The sequence below is a fragment of the Benincasa hispida genome, chromosome 2 (assembly GCF_027475165.1).
Source record: "Benincasa hispida cultivar pf3 chromosome 2, pf3_genome.v1.1, whole genome shotgun sequence".
Taxonomy (NCBI): domain Eukaryota; kingdom Viridiplantae; phylum Streptophyta; class Magnoliopsida; order Cucurbitales; family Cucurbitaceae; genus Benincasa; species Benincasa hispida.
The window spans coordinates 67785786-67798202 of NC_143479.1; the positions used below are offsets into that span (position 1 = coordinate 67785786).

Sequence of the window (12417 nt, forward strand, 5' to 3'; positions counted from 1 at the left end):
TTTTCTATGATAAAACCCTAAGATCTATCAGAATTGTTTGCTTAAAAATTAGGTAAACTCTAATTCCGACTCAACAAAGCTATTTTGGAAGATTTGGAGCTAATTTGAGCCAAATGACACCAAAAGATCACTTAACAAGAAGATCCATGATGAACTACCACTTTTCCCCTCAAGAGGAACAATTTAACACACTTTATCAATGCTTACAGGATTGTGACGTTCTTACAACACTGAGCCTGATGCTAGCTCGACGCTTGAAGATGGAATGCATCTATTTGCTGCAAAATAGGGCAGCATCGTAATGCTTAACCCAGGGTCGCAACACTCCAAATATTCACGGAATAGTCTGTGCACTTGCACAACCAAGCGTCAACGTAGCATTGCAATGCTAGCCCAACGCTTCTTGGCTTTTCTACGATTTAGCATTGCAACACTGGCCTTGGCATCGCGATGCTACACCTGCTGATATAATTTTGTTGTTTCATTTTCATCGAGGGAAGGAAGAAAAACTTAAACTTTTAATAAGAGACTTTGAATTTACAGACTTATTGTTGTAGATTTTGGAGAGATTCAATCAATTTGTATTCAATCTTTGTACCGATTATGCAACTATCAATGGATTTCTTGAAGAATTTCATCATCCATGAGTATGTAATCCTTTTTGTTGGGGAATTATTTAGATTGGCACTTTCTTGAGACTTTTCCTTGAAATTTCTTTCATGTAGTTACTTTATTTTGAATGTTCTTGCTTTAGAATAAAATTGATTAAGAATGAATTGACAACTCAAGATTAATCAATTGTTGTATGCAAAAATTACATAATTCTATAATAAATTTGTAATTAGGGTTGCAAGAATTAGTAATCTTGATAGAAAATGTGGACTTCTTTCTCTCTTTTCTTTAAAGAACCTATTAATTCAAAACATTCATACAATCAATCTTGAAATTTCAGTCTATTGATTTCAAGATTTGGAATAGTTAAGAAAACCCATGAGTTTAATGCAATTTAGGGATTAATATCTTTAGGAAGCAATTACGAACTCGATTGGGGGTAATTGTTAAATTAGCTAATTAGGGCATTAGAAATTTATTCTTAATGAACTATTGGATAATCTAATGGCATGATTCTTTGCTAAGTCAATGATAGAATTGTTTAGTTTACATAAAATCTCCAAGATTTAATTTTCAATTGAATCTTATCTCATAATCTCTCTTACTTCTCTCATTACTAAATTTCTACATCAATTTTTGCTTTTTCACTTAGTTTCTACCTCCTTAAAACAAACAACCCCCCATTTAATCTTTTGCATTTTGGAATTCAATTAGTCTATTTTAGTCCAATTAATAGAGGTTCTCTTGGGATCGACCTCTTACTCCACTATTACTACATGCTAATTTTAGTTGTAGTTAGAGCATTATAAATTTCATTTTTTTGGGTAAGATAGAACTAATGACACCTATTTTAACTCAAACACCATTTTTGGTGAGGACAACCTTATCTGCTCCTTGTACAACCTCTAGCCCAACCCGATTCAATAGGCTCCCAAACACTAAGATCCTACATAAGGAAGATATATACAATACATTATTGAAGGATAAAGTTTTTCCAGAGGTTTATTTTAAAAGAACTTTCCCATTCCCAAGCACTCCCGTCGTGGCAGAGTTACCCATGAACAACCATTCTCCATTAGTAGTGTTCTCTTAGTCATGGAAGAGCTCTCGATTTAAGTAGAAGTGTCTTGAAACTCCGGTGTCAAGAATCCAGTCAATTTCTTTTCCACTAGGTTGGCATCCACAACAATAGCTATTATGTCATCTTGTTTAACAAGATTAGCTTATGGGGTGGGTCGTTAATTTGACCTTCCTTTCCTTTAATTGCAATCGTAGGATTTGTGGCCAGGATTCTCATAGACATAGCAAATTAATTTATTCTTTTCAATCTTTCCACCAACAGCTCTGTGATGTCTCTTCTTTTGAGAGGAATTATTCTTTCTAGATTGCTTCTTGTAATTTTTAAACCTATCTTTGTTAACAATAGAAGATTCAACCAAGTTAGCATTAACTAAATTCAGATTTCTAGAAATTACATTATCTTTTAGCTTATTGGCTTCTTCCGTGCGCATATGACTAATAAACTTCTGGAGTGTCAGATCCTTCTTTTTGTGTTTTAGAAGGTTCCTATAGTCGCTCCAGGATGGGGAATTTTCTCAAGCAGTATATTTTCTTCGAGAACCTCACACATCTTCATGCCCTCAGAAAGAACGTTGGCTACCAAATTTTCATATTCATGAATCTGCTCCACTACAGTTTTCTCATCCATCATCTGAAATTATAGCCCTTTACCGATGACATACTTCTTGCGGTTTGCATCATCTCTGAGTGGTTTATTTTAAATAGCCAACTAATTGTTGAATTGTGGATTTGTAATGATCGTTGGTGATTGATAGGTTAGTTGGAGGTGTTGTTGATGTGTTTTGTTTGTAGTAAAAGTAAATCACATTTGGTTACTAAGTTTCTTATGGTGATATTGCTCCTTATTTAGGATTGTGAGTTATGATTCTATAGAAGCATGAACAAAGAAAAGGAGATGACATTTCAGCATTGTATGGGTTAATGGGAGGTAAGATATTATATATTTATTTGAATTCCTAGTTTTGGAAGGAAAAATGGTTGAGGGGATCTCTCTCTGTTCCTTTTTAGAGTTTCTGTACTTTTTGCTGAAGAACAATTTGATTGAATTATCCTATGTTCTTTTTTCCAAGGGAGATGAAAAAGTTTGACTTTACTTTGTTGTGATATTTGTGAAGGAAATCGAAACATGGGGATTTTCATGAGTAGTAGAAGGATCGTCCCAAATTTCATTCATATTTGAACATACACAATTATAGTCAAGAAATGGAAACAATAGGCTATGCAAAATACGAAATTACAGCATGCTTTACTATACGATCAAGGGATGGAATTAACATACCTTAGAAGACTCATCTTCAACACCCTTGATCACAAAGGCTCGTTCACAACAAGATGGCAATCACGAATGCTCGAACTCTACAACCGCTACACTACACGATCACATCGACCACAAATAGAAAGATTTCCAAGATTACGAACACAGTGGACTCCACACGAACACCACGAACAACCTCCATAAAACCTTGACTATGTCAAGTTGAGTATGACACCACCATAATGGCTACCTTGGTATTCTCGGTATGAAAATCCAGAAGTGTGGGCTCTGTGTGGATCAAGCTAGAGGACGAGACTGGAGGAGAACAATCGTATAAATGATTGAGCAAGTGGAAGATGTCAAAGTCTATCGTATAGACGATGCCCAATCGTTTAACAAAAACTATATGATCATTTAGTAGAAGCTACATGATTGTTTAGCTCATCAGCCAGCTGAGTGTCTATCGTATATAAACACTTCACGATTGTCTAGTCTCTCCAAGCTATCGTTTAGCAAATCTAATTTACTTGATAGCCGTCGTGGGTATTTTTCAAGAATGGAAATCTCAATTCAACAACTACTACTAAAATTAAGAAAACATGTTTCCTTTTATTTCACAGTTATCATGAAACCACCAATAACCTCCCACTCAATTTGTTATTAGAGAAAAAGAGATAATTATCCAATAATTAATATTATTATAAATATATATGATAACCAACTTATCATACTATATTTATAACCTATAGTTTTAAAATTTCATCTCATGAAACATATAAACCATAACTCTTTTTCTATTTCATGGTCCTTAATGTAAATCTCATTTACATTAATTCTCCATTTGATTTATTTCATACACCATACTGATCATATCATATATAATCAAATTACCTCTTGTCAATTTGAACATTTCAAATCAACACCAAGAACTGATCCTCAACTTGAATTCATTGAGCTACCAGGGGGACCTAACGGACTTGTAGCTCGAAGCTCCAACGATACGTGAATAACTGACTAAACTCTTTAGTCATGGGGTCCGCCATCCGTTAATTTTCAGGCACTCCACTAAAGATCGACAGCTGAACTCTCCTTACTACAGATATATTATGTATCCATCATAACCAGTCAACAGTGCGATAACCCTTCATAGATTGCTCGTAAGTACAACTCGGCCAATAACCGTTATGCCCCTGTAGTTACATCTAACTCCTTAAGTACCACTGATCCTTCTAATGAACATAAGTCATAGTCCTGCTATGATTAAGTTCTTTTTTCCAAAGAGAAGCTGTTTTGGGAAGGAGTAAATTCCATCTTATGTAATTGAGTTCCCAACTCCTAAATCAGACAAGTCCCCAAAAAGGTAGGCATGTTGAGTTGGCAATCTTTTCCACTCTCACCCATACTAATTAAAGGATCGCCTTCAAAGGCAGGAGTTCCCAAAACACTCAGGATTGAGGTCATGTCACCTATGGTCGCTTAAGTAAGATGTAAGTCTCCAGTATCAACTGCGTTATATACAGAGAGGAATGATCTCGTGGTCCGGTCTTATACAAACTCTTAGGACACCCCCGATCACATGTCTCCACATGAATAGTCAGGATCTACTATCTGTTGTAGTTAACAACACTTACAAACCTCTACAAAGCGAGTCATATTCGTAGTGTCATCAAGATCAGGTATCCCACCTTAATCCTTATACTACAGACCTATTTAGGTTATCACTTAAGGCATGATCCACTTGTATATCTCATATACATGCTTAAGTTTACATACAATAACCATAGAGCTTTGTTTATTGGATATGAGTAAATGCCTGAATGAAATAACTCTTATTTTATTCATAGCAATGTGTATATATTACAAACAATGAAACTCCAGGAGAATTAGGTCACCAATCCCAACAATTTGGCTTATAGATTATGTGCATTTTTCTGTTGTTGAAGAACGAGTTGGTTGAATTATACTATATTCTTTCTTTTTCTTTTCTTTTTCTTCATTTTTTTTTTTTTTTAGGGGAGAGGGGGTTGAAAAAGCTTATTAGTCTTTATTTTGTTAGGATCTTATTGGGATATTTTGCATGCATAGTGTTTATTTTTGCTGAAAAGAACAACTTGATTCAGTTTGAATATGATTTGAGAGGATATAAATATTTGAATATGATTCAAGTATTAATTATATGAATTAGATTCATATAGTTAAATTTAAAATAAATCAGATTTATATTAAATATCATGGTTGAGAGAATTAAACTATAGGCTATATTGTATTTGATACAATATAGAAACCATAGGTTATATGTTACATGAGATATAACATATAGTTATGTATATATGTATATGTATAATAAATTAGTTATTATAAATATAGATATATATTATATTAATTCAAATTAAATTATTTTTTAATTCAATTTGATTTTGAATTAATGGGAAGGAATTTTCCCTCCCCAATAATCTCTCAACCCATGTAATGTGTGGTAGTTGGCAAAAGAGGATATAATCATCTTCATCCTCCTAGATCTAAAAGAGAACAATACAATTTTGTAAGTTTTTTCTACTCTCTCACTTTGCTTTCTAAAAGAAAAATTCTCTCAAATCCCTTCTCTCACCAAAATAACTAGATCCCACGACTCCCGGGTTCTCATCCTGAGATTACGGAGGAAATCAAGTGGTTTTGAACTATTCAATTTGAGGGTTTTTACATGAGGATCAGATCTTCAAAGGTAAGGGATCTTGAACCCTAAAATTTTATTCTTCTATATTTTTTTTAGCATGGTGTATTTTATATCTTAAATGCACAATGTTCTATTTTTCTACCGTAAATTATGAGTTCTTTGAAATTTAAAAAAATTGGGATGATCCGCTTCCGCTCAAGGACCCTTAATGGATTCCTTTAATTGGTAATAGAGTCATTGGGTTTGATTCCAATTTTTCCCTAATTTTTCGGATTTTTTTTTTTTTTTTTTTTTACATTTTTTGTGGGTAATTCATTCTAATTATTCTTATGATAACTTATGTGTTAAATGGTTTGCGTTAATGGATGTTTCGGGATTGGAGTGTACAGATTTGTCACATTTTTTTAAAAATTTTTTTTGTAAGGGCCCATGTTTTTAGGGCATTAATTTGTGAGAGGCATTAATTTGTGAGAGTTTGTATTTTTTTTTTTTTTTTTTTTGTTGAGTCATTTGGGATGTTCCTGGTCGATTTATAGAGAAAACAAGGTGAATTTGCATGGCGTTTCGAAGAAGTTTGAAGCAATGTAGTGGCATCTGTACTATAGCGTTGCAATGATGTGCTCTAGTATTGCGATGCTACGATGTGGCGAACGAAGAAAACTTTGTAGCGTCGCGACGCTCCGAGACGGAGTTTTCAGTGGTTCAGCTCTGGTTTGCGCGTGGTTCGTGATCTGCTAATCTGGTTCAGTTCGTGGATTCTTCAGTTCAAGTTGTTTAGGTTCATCTAAACTGGTTCCTGGTTTGGCTTGAACGATTCAAGACCCGATTTACCTGTTTCGAACCGGATGGATTTATATCTTGTAATAGTTATTTTTCTTTTCTAATAGGTGTCCAATCCCAAACCATTAATTATTTTTATATTGTGCATGTGATGTATGATTTAATTTTATTATTATATGTCGTAATGTATGTCATACAATATAAAATCTCACTATAGGTTATGCATTTAGTTTCATGCATCATATAATATAAAAGTTATAATATATGCATGCATGAATTAATAGTATATCCATGCATTATTTATATTATAATTGTTATAATATATAGTTCAATGTATGTATGGATGTATGCTATAGTTTGTTTCATTACGTATTTATACAAATGTTATATTTGTTAGTAATGAAATGAATTTGCACGAAGCATGACACTACCTTATATAATTTATAAATGTTATAATTTAAGTATGCCAAAGCATGCAATCTACATTTTAATTTGTTTCATTTGTTTATAATGGTTATAACTAAATGAAATTATAAATTAAAATTAATAATTCAGAATTGCATGCAAACCTTAGGTTAAAATCATCTTTTAAAATTGTTTTAAAACATGATTCAAATAGACCTAAGATCATTTTTCTAATGAGATTATAAATTTAAGTTTAATATTTTAATCGGTTTAATAGGATTAAATTGGTTCTTAATCAAAAGATTAACATTGTAACAAATATATCTATAAGGGACATTTTGTCTAAGGCTAGTTATGTCTAGGCTGGGGTATTTAAGTTGATGAAAATGTAACACCCTTACCTGGAAAGGTGAATTAGATAGATTTTATTACAAGCATGCAATATTTGATTAAAGTTTGTTAAAGTGTATAATAAACCTTAATCAAAATTGTTTAACTATCCAAGGATAAGTTTTGATTTTGGGCAAATTAAACATTCATTTAGTTAAAATCAGTAGTCGATTTTTCTTATGTTAATTAACCCTAGCACTAAGTGGGAGGAAATTGGGTAAAAGATACTTTATTTTTCCTCTTCACATTTTTCGCTAAAAGTTCACATGGTGAAATCTATACTCGACCTCGAGGCACCTTGAGTGTCCCTCTATAGATGGTGTTTGTATAGATCAATATCAAGATGAATAGAGAGAGTGTTTATAGTAAGTGGGAGAGGGACGTGTGACAACACATCCCTCAGTCTCTCTCACAAGCACACGCACATGCACATGCTCACACACACGCACGGACTCGCAAACACACACACACACACTAAAATAGACATTTAATGACGAACAATTGGCATTAAACAGAACCGACATTGAAGACCTTTAATAATACCATCTTTAATGTTGGTTGCTAACTGGCATTGTATTGTACCCCTTCATGTCGATTTTCAACTGACATTATAGCCATGTTTTTACTAGTGTAATTGTAACGACCCGACTTTTCGAGATCTCTAACATGGGTCGTTACTATAGACATGCATGCATGAAATTTAAATGGACATCTTTTCATAACTTGGTAAAACCAAATAAACAACATAAAACCAATATTTTCATAAAACTAAATAACTGAGATTCAAGTAGCAAGGTACTCTTAAAACCATAAGAGAGACTAGAAAATCCTCGTGAAAAGTTTGAAAACACAAATACCAAAATTTCAAGTCCAAACATCAAAACTAGAAACTTTAAGACATCAAATCCTGAAAACATGAGCGGAAGCATATGACTAGTGTAAACCCCAAACTCTACGTTTCCTATATAAGCATGTTTAGCCATAAGAATGTTATATTAATTATTTGATAAGTGGAGATCCATGGTTACTTATAAGGGTTACAAAGGAAGGGAAGGAAAAACAAATTAATTGAAGAAACTCACTAATTGGAATTGGCCGGAAGCACTAAGTGCTGGATGAGGTGGTGATTTGACCATTGAACATGGGAGGCGGTAGGAAGTATAAAAGAAAGAGGAACTTCAGAAGCTCGATTTTGGCAAAATGACTTAAGCAAATTAAGTGAAATTGATGCCATTTGAGATCTGGGAGAATCTATATTTTGAGGTTGTTTTTCCGGAGAAAGATCTCACAGGAAGAAGAACAAAAAGGGAAGAATTTGCAGAAGGGGCAGACTCTCGGATTAATCAAGGCTCGGAGTGAAAATTGGAAGCTCCAAACCAAATTACAAGGAATTTGGGGTTGAGATTTTAAGGTAAGAAAGTTAACTCAATTTTAAACAATTTTGTAGAAGGAAGCTTCTTAAAAAGAGTTCTAGATGTTGAGTTATGAATTTTTTAAGTTGAAATAGGAAATCGGTGCGTAAACAGGCAACTGCTTAGGAAGATTAAACAAGCAGCTCACCATAGTGAGTGAGAGCAAGAGCGAGATAAGAAAATGAGTGAGAGCGTGAGCGAGATAAGGAAGAGGTGGATCTCACTAAGGATGAAAATCTCGTTGGTTTTGGGCTGAATCTCACTAGAAAGTGGCAAATCTTGCTGGAAAGTGGTAAATTTCGTTAGAAGTGGTAAATCTCACTCGTGAGGATGATCTCGCTCATGAGACTGATCTCGCTCATGATGATCATCTCGCTAGTAATGCTGATTTTTATTGATGAAAGTTTCATTAGTAACTAAACTATCTAAAGCATTTTGATGAAAATTCTAAAGAATCTAATCGGGAATTATGTCCTTTCAGACCAAGAGGAGCTAGGAGAGGCATATAAATCGTTAAGAACCCCGACGAGCTGTGAGTGACTAAAATGAACTTAATGCTTTCAATGTTTATGTATAAAAGACCATGTAAGTTACAACGATGTTGAAGATGAATTTATACTTTCTCAAGCAATAAATGTTTAATGAATAGCATAGCGTATCTTCTACAGCTTGTACATGTTTTAACGCATGCCAAGGTATGTTGTGAGTTCACTACAAAAGTTAAGTTCCTATGATGAAGCATGCATTTTGGTGGAAGGCTATGATAGAATGAATCTTTGTGTAAATATTATGCAATTAAGCCTAATTTGATGCTAGAAAATAACCCGGTTTTGAAGGACACGGAGAAGGTATCTAGGTAATAGTACCTAAGGTGTTAACGGTATTTAGAAAACTCCACGTGCACGTAGGTAGTTCTGAATGAGAGACCGAAGTATGGGTCTCCTAGGCCATATACCAGCAAAGGGAGGCCGAAGTATGGGTCTCTTGGCCAGTGACAGATGTTGGGAGCTAGAGCGACGTATGCCCGTTCTCAACTAAGAAATAATGATGTTTAATGATGTTTAAGAATGTTTATCAATGTTCATGTTTAGAGGAAGGTGTTTGAGATGCTCATCGATATATTTACATATTTATAATGATGTAATGCATGGTGTAATATGATTTTATAGTTACTCACTGGACTACTAGTTCACAGATTTTCTATGTTTTCCTTTTCCAAGTAACGATCAGATTCCTCAAGGTTGATCCTGCTGTTGCTTGCCACTGAAAGGCCTGGCTTGTTAAGAAGAATTTAGGTTCATGTTTTGAGGGGATTAGGGCTTTGTTAATGAAGTTTGGGCCTAACTGTAAATATTTTACCTGTAGATGTCATATCATGACTGTTTGCATGTGATTATATAAACTTATGTAGAACCTTATGGCAACGTGTTGTATGTGTACATTAATAATATTTAACAGGTTGGTATTCAGGTTAGAGGCTAAGATGGTAAGTGCTGGCAGTAGGGCTAGTAACTACTACCGTCATATCTTTTTCCAGATTAAGAGGGTAATCTGGGAGGTGTGACAACTAGTCCCAGTGGCTCGATCACGGATTTTGCTTGCCATTCGCCAACATGCTTTTACCCTTACCTGGAAAAAAAAAAAACATAGGAAAGAGTGAGCATAAAAATACTCAGTAACCCCACTACCGAGGTCAAGCTAAGAATTTATCTCCAATAAATGCAACATGAACTGAAACCCGTTACTAGTGGGCCTTGAAGATTTCTCTTACATGGCACTCTTTTTCCTTTCTTGTAGAATGCATCTCTTACGTACACCCCAGGTCCTCTCTACGAATGTAGGGACGTGTACCTCTTTTGTACACATGGTTATGCATACACCTCTTTCGTATATACATAACCCACTGAATATGTACCTCTTATGTACACATAGTTATGCATCCACCTCTTTCGTATATACATAACCCATTGAGTGTATATCTTTTTCGCACACCCCAGATCCTCTTTATGAATGTAGGGATACATATTTCTTTCGTACACATGGTTATATATACACCTTTTTCGTATACACATAACCCACTGAACGTGCACCTCTTATGTACACCCCAGTACCCTCTAGTACATATCACTTTCATACACACTAACCCTAGTACATCTTTTTCATGTACTAGCGCCCTCGGACATGTATCACTTTCATGCAGTCAAATAATCTGGAAAGGAAAAGAGGTTGCATCTAACTTCATATTACAAATAACATTCACATAATCATGAATCCTCTAAAATCTCCTCATCAAAGCCATATTAATTAACCTCAACATACGTAATTAATCTAGTGTTAATGGATCTACTTTAGTACATTACTTTCATTCACTAAACTATGTAAACAATCAAGTATTCGAGATTTCATAATATATCATACGATCTACATATTCTCATAATAAATCGCATAACTATATGAATCAGCAAATGTCGAATCCTCATCTAACTTTAAGACATTTCAGTAGGAGTGTCATTTAACTTATATTTAAGGGTTATGCTCAATCATCCTTTTAATATAACTCATAAAATTCTAAATCAAGATCATACATAATCATATTTAGATATATTACTACATGCTCATATATCCTTCCTAAATAGTCCATTCAACCTTAGAACCATTAAAATTATCTTCATAAACCATTCTGTCCTCGCTAATGTCAATTCTTGAATCAAACCCTATGCATAAACCAAAATTTACTTCAACATAAAAATTTAATCCCAAAACACAAATTTACCTTACCCTTAACCAAATAGTGGCTTGACCTAAACTCACTCCAAAGCTTCGAATAATAATTTAATCTTTTGCACATTCAATAATAGGCATTAAAAATATACATTACAGTGATTACATCAAGGCCCAAAAGGATTCCAGAATCTGATTCTCACAAAATTCACCTATATGATCCTTAACACTTGATGGTCAACAAGCCAACATTCTCTAAACCTTGAATCTAAAATTCCAACGTCATGAATGAATCGATTGGACCACAATTTTAGTGGGTAACCATAAATCTAGGTCAAAACTTGATAGGCATTCAAGTTACTTTAAGAAAATCCATAAAAATACCCATTAACTTACCCAAAATCTCAAGAATAAGAAAACCCACACAGTAGACCCACAACGGCATCTTGACGACGGTAACAACCACCGCGGGTAGGTCTGCAAGGCTGGACAGACGAGCAGTGCGTGGGTCGAGGTTGGGCGACGCGGGCTGCAAGCGTGGACGAGGCTGGGCGGCGCGCGGCTTCAGATCTGGGCGGCGCAGACTGAAGAGAGGCGGCATGCAGAAGCGGAGTGGTGATAAAGGAGACTCGGTCAAGGCAGCCTGGCAACTGGCTGGTCTAGGAAGCGATGCACGGCTGAGCTCGTCTGTCCTGGTGACGCGAGCGGCTGGAGATGACCGTCGGAGCGATGGTCACGAACTGGGTCATGCGGAGAAGCGGTGGCGATCTAAGGCTGGGGAAGAGTGTTCACGCGACGAGGAAAATTTTGGGGGAAGTTATCGGTTTGCGTGCAAGAGGGAAAGGGAAGAAAGGCTTTATAAAAAATATATATTATTTAATTTATATAAATATTATTTTATTTTATTTTATTCTATTCCTTGAATACATAAATACAAACAAATTTTTTGAACCCTTTTCTTCTCATCTTCAAATCATAAATTTAAAAATCAAACCAATCACATTCCCTAAATTATAAATTTAAAAAAATATCTAGGCATTAACTAAAAATTAACTTACTTAAAATTAAATTTAATTGCGATATAAATC

General features: G+C 34.6%; 1 long non-coding RNA gene across 1 annotated transcript; it reads right to left on the reverse strand.

Moving 5' to 3' along the window:
* Positions 1–9931: 9931 nt before the first annotated feature.
* On the reverse strand, positions 9932–12162 carry LOC150038106 (uncharacterized). Its single transcript, XR_016527819.1, has 2 exons — positions 11726–12162; positions 9932–10237 (listed from the first exon to the last, which is right to left on the reverse strand). It is a non-coding gene; the product is annotated as an uncharacterized LOC150038106 (long non-coding RNA).
* Between the last annotated feature and the right edge of the window lie 255 nt (positions 12163–12417).